This window comes from Montipora capricornis, chromosome 9 (assembly GCF_036669925.1).
Source record: "Montipora capricornis isolate CH-2021 chromosome 9, ASM3666992v2, whole genome shotgun sequence".
NCBI lineage: Eukaryota > Metazoa > Cnidaria > Anthozoa > Scleractinia > Acroporidae > Montipora > Montipora capricornis.
The window spans coordinates 44,680,809-44,685,808 of NC_090891.1; the positions used below are offsets into that span (position 1 = coordinate 44,680,809).

Genomic DNA, 5,000 nt, shown 5'->3' on the forward strand with positions numbered 1-5,000 from the left:
ATTATACACTTTTTGAAATCCTTTAATATCCTAATCCGAACGTTCATAAAGCACGTAAGTACTCACCTTCGTATCCAAAATTAATGACCGCCGAGAAATACAGGAAAAGAGTAGCGACGATTTCGAGTACACGTAGGTTCTCTTGTCTCGTCACGCAACAGACTTCATTGAAGCCAATCATCGTTTATGTTTTTCTTGGGGCTCCCCCAATCATAGCCCTTTGTGAGAACCTTGCGTGACAAGAAAGAGTCATGTGACATCAGATGACGTCGTTTCATTTTGTGGTGGTTTCGCACTGATTGCAGATTTTCTCGTCGAAACTTACGTCGTTAATGTCATTCCTTCATGGCGTATGCGCGTGATACCATTTCAGAGTTTCCGCTAAAAAATGCGGGCGTCGGGATGAAAACAAACCGTAAGATCTTTAAATGCAAATTGGTTCAGCAATTTCGATAAACGAAAAAATCACCCGCATGTGTTTTTTTAGACTAAATCTTCAAACTACTGTAGCATATTGCTTGCGTGGAGTATTGGGTACGTGGACCGTCCGTCTATTTAATTTTCATAAAATCAAAAGTAAAAAAAGTTACACCTCAGTTTTATCAGGGATTTGTAAGGTATAAATTCGTCAAATAGGCATTGTAAAGTACAATGATACTAAAGAATACGAAATGATTGAAAGGGCGGTAGCTCTTCAGCTTATGAGTTACATTGATGACAACCATTAGGGAAGGTTTTCCAATCTGCCTATAAGAAAAAGCAAAGCACTGAGACCGCCCTCCTCAAAGTGTAGGATGACATTTTAATAATGGCCCTGGATAATCGGCGAACTTATTTGCTGCATTCGACACTGTAGATCATTCAGTTTAACTCTACAGACTGGAAAATCGTTTCAACATCCGAAGCGCTTTCTTGGTTCATGTCTTACTTGTCAAATCGAAGTCTGTTATAATTAATGGGGCTTATTCCTCATCGCACGATATGTGTATGGCGTGCGGCAGGGATCTGTCCTTGGCCCAATCATTTGTTATATACATCTCCACCTGGGGGTATGATTATTAGGAAGCGCGACATGGAATTTCATTTTTATGCGGATGAATCGCAAATTAATTTTTCCTTTGATTCTGCTAACTATGGCTACACCAAACTGATCCTTTGTGGTTTCCCGTATAGATGAAGCTTGTATCCATCCACGACCTTGCGTCTTGGATGTCATGTAACAAACTGAAATTGAATGGCGATAAGACAGAGCTTTTAATTATTAGTCCTCAACATCTACCTTCTATTTCCTTTCCGTCTGTTACAGCTCATGATGGATCCATCATCAATCCTTCTTTATCTGCCAGTAATATCGGTGTTGTCTTTGACAATCATCTTAATTTTGAACGTCAAGTAACTACTGTTTTACCCTGCGAGCAGTTGGTTTCTCCTACTCTTCCCGAGAGAGAAACCACTGCGAGCAACCGTTAGTCTCTTTGAATGTGCCGCCGTCCAGCGCCAAGGTCGAATAAATTAAATTTAAAACGGTAAAACGAGGTAGTAAACTTGTTTTGGCCCTTGTGTGTCACACCCTTGTTGAAAGACCTTCATTGGCTCCCAATTGAGCGACGAATCATTTTTAAAATTTTATTCCTCACGTTGATTATGTTTGTGAGCTACTTCACCGGTTTACACCTGGAAGATCATTGCGCTCATTAAGTTTAAACCTTTTACAGGATTCCGCAGGCTAATTAAAAGTCAAATGGTGATCGAGCCTTTTCAGTTAAATTTGTGCCCCGAAGCTATGGAATAGCCTTCCAGAGCAAATCACTCAAGCCTCAAGTGTTTATGCTTTTAAAAATAGTCTTAAAACATTTAAAAGACATTATTATTATTAATGATCGTCGTTCTTAACTGGACAATTCAGTAAGCAACTGCCATTTTGTCGGACAAAAGAAAAATTCAGGCTGCTTTATCGTGATCTTCGAACCTATGAACTCCGCCATGCCAATGCAATGCTCTACGTCCTCTACCAACTGAGCTATGAAATCTCCAAATCCTGTGGCCTGTTTCTCAAAAGTCCTGAAACTTTTCGGGCCTATTTCGGGTGCCACAATTCCCTTTATATCTTCGCCACGCCGAGGTTCTAAGCCATCAAACTTCGCAATACTCTTTGTTTTGTTTTGTTTTGTATTTTTTTTACATCAAAAACATGTTAAAGGATGAGCTTTTCAAACTAAGCAGATTGCAGTTTGACTGGCTTTTCGGGCCCGAAAGGTTACGCGGGACTTTCGAGAAACAGACCCCTGGTCTCCTGACCGAGGTCCCTTAGTAGTAACCACCCTTCAAAACAAATTGCCTCGGAAAAGTTCCTAAGTTATTTTGAAATCCCGACAAATGACATTTTTAAAAATACTTTTGTACACCTGTTTAATTAATAGCATGCTGTGTTAAATTAAAGTTTATTCTACCGACGCCTTCAATGTTTTGTAGGAGCCCGTGAATCTCCAGCAATATATATAGGCTAGTAATCTATTACACTGTATTCCATCTATTCTTCAGTAAAACATTCAACTGATGCTGGTGGGTTTTGGCCTCACCCGTAGTAAGCTATATCCTATTCATTATTTCATTGCTTTGCCGGACTTTCTCCGTTAATTTTTTACAAAGGTTATTACTGTTTTGTTACACCAATATAGAAACAGTAACAAAAATCTAACATATGACAAGGTATGCAAATTTCATCGGTTTGCGAACTAATTAAATTATAACCACTTCATATTTACTTACCGTCAATTACACGCCCAAGTGTTGGAAGTTTTAGTACTTTCTGCGGCCATCTTTAGCGAAATTGCGACAGAATGAGATTTAATATTTGTCATCTCATATTTGATGGTATTAAAATGCTATTAAAATGTTCATGTTGATAATCAAACTATGGCTAAATCTTAATTATTACATGTAGAGCAAGATATGAACAAGATCCTATCGTCACCACTGACCAAAGAGCTGCTGTTATGGCTGAAAGGACGACTTTCAATAATGCACAAAATTTCTGGTAACTCAGAACTTCTTCGGAGCTATAGAGGCCCAAACTGTCCCATAAATGCCTTAGCAATGCCACGTGGGATAAGGCGGTAGCAACCAACAACACAAGCAAGCAGCACAGAGTGCAGCTAGTAAACTTTCATCCCTTTGACTACGAAAACTTGGCTGGTCGTCGTAAATAAACACTGTGCTTTGCGGTGCTACCATAGGATAGGGATGATAAGGCTGACTTGTGAAAACCTCTGCTGTTGGCGGGGGCAGTTCTCTATGAAAATCGGCGCCATCTCTCATGCTAGATGGATAATAATGTGGAGGTTGATAACAAGGTTGCTGGTAATAACTCATAATGGTTCAAATAAAAACTGGACGCTATTCGCTGATAACAAAGATTTCCTAGACCCGTGACAGGGCGTCTCTTGAAGAATTCAAAGGCTCAAGGAGCCTGCAGTTCAGTGTTACAAAATTTAATTTTTCTCCTCCACTGCGGAAGATTTCGGTGTTTGCAGTTTCCTCGTTAAGCTGAGTGCTATTCTGTAGCGTGAAGAGTATCTATGCCTTATAAGAAAAAAACCTTCAAACCTGTCCAGCGAGTTCAGTTGTTGCTTGTAGTTTTGCCTTAACCGAGACTTGCATGTTGCTTTCGCCAGCAAAATTAAAATCGTAATATTCAATTAAATTTACACCGCTTCTAAGGAACGAAATCGAGATGAAAGAATTCGATGAATCAAGTCCTCCAGCTGAGCAAGACTTTTTTCATTAAATCATTTTGGGCTGTCTGTCTAAGGCTAACTTTTATAACGGATTAATATATCTTCTTACCTCGGGAGTCAACCGAGCTTATTCTTAAAAGACGCCGCATAACAGGTTATAAACCCCAAAACATGAAACTTTTAAAGTACATTTCTAATGAGTATTAAGTTGCGAGGCTGGTGAAATGACAGCTTGTTGAGCTCAGATGCTATTTTCTTCGATACAGGTGTTTTAATTTTGTTTTTAATGAATAATGCAGATATAAAAAAGATTCTGACAAGACTTAGGGATGCTAAATACTTAAAGAAAAACTGAACAAACCTCCTTCCTCGCCCGAACCCAAATTAATAATAACACACACACACAGAGAAACAATAACTTTTTTGGATCCCACATGAAATGCGCAAAAAAATTTGATAAGTTTCTAATTATAATTATAAAGCGTCTAAATTACAAATTTTAATTCAGAGTACAATAAAGCCTGGTTTCCATATGATCGTCCAGATTGCCCCTGTCGTTTCAAATAATGTTCAGAGGAGATCGGGACGATTATATGGAAACACTACCAAGACGAACGCTAACTACCCGGGCGACTGAGACGACCTTGATCGCCTCTGAACAGTTATTTGAAACGAGTGGGGCGATCCGGACGTGATCATATGGAAACCAGGCTTAAAGTACGTTTGCATGTATCTTTAACTCGAAGGAAGATATTTGAAAAGCTTCTATTTGTCTATTTCTCTATTGTTTCTAATGGTTTCCCGGCAATGTCCAATTAGCAAGCACGCATTGCAGACCAACTCCTGTGTCGAAACTAATAAACAATAACTTATTTATAGCCAGCTATCTTCAAGTGGGGACTCCGTGGCGCAATGGTAGCGCGTCTGACTCCAGATCAGAAGGCTGCGTGTTCAAGTCACGTCGGGGTCACTGGAAGTTTTTTTTTTTCTCCTTGAAGTGTTGTTCTTTTCTTCTATTTCTTGTATTCCTTCGTTTTATTTAAAAAGCGAATTTGATTTGACAAGGGCTTGGGCAGTCCCCTTCGCAATTCTTGATAATATCCCTGACCTTAGAGGCTAACAGCCCTTCGAATTCTATAACGAAAAAACAATATATTTCGCGAACTGAAAGTTCTAAGGATGCTCCTTTTTCGGATAAATTAAATCGAATTATCTTGAAATTTGGTGTTTTTTCCTTACAACAAAACGGCAATGGATGTATTC

At 39.1% G+C, this 5,000-nt stretch overlaps 1 long non-coding RNA gene and 1 other non-coding gene across 4 annotated transcripts in view; one reads left to right on the forward strand and one right to left on the reverse strand.

Annotated features, from left to right (window-relative positions):
* The window catches only part of LOC138015472 (uncharacterized), a 5,627-nt gene extending 1,645 nt beyond the window's left edge, over positions 1–3,982 (reverse strand). Inside the window, exons 1-2 of one of the 3 annotated variants that reach the window (XR_011125565.1) lie at positions 3,847–3,982; positions 67–3,319 (exon numbers count right to left, since the gene is read on the reverse strand). This is a non-coding gene — a long non-coding RNA (uncharacterized lncRNA). The other 2 variants (XR_011125566.1, XR_011125564.1) reach the window with 2 other exon arrangements.
* A 653-nt stretch (positions 3,983–4,635) lies between these two features.
* On the forward strand, positions 4,636–4,707 carry Trnaw-cca (transfer RNA tryptophan (anticodon CCA)). Its single transcript has one exon. It is a non-coding gene; the product is annotated as a tRNA-Trp (tRNA).
* Positions 4,708–5,000: the final 293 nt, after the last annotated feature.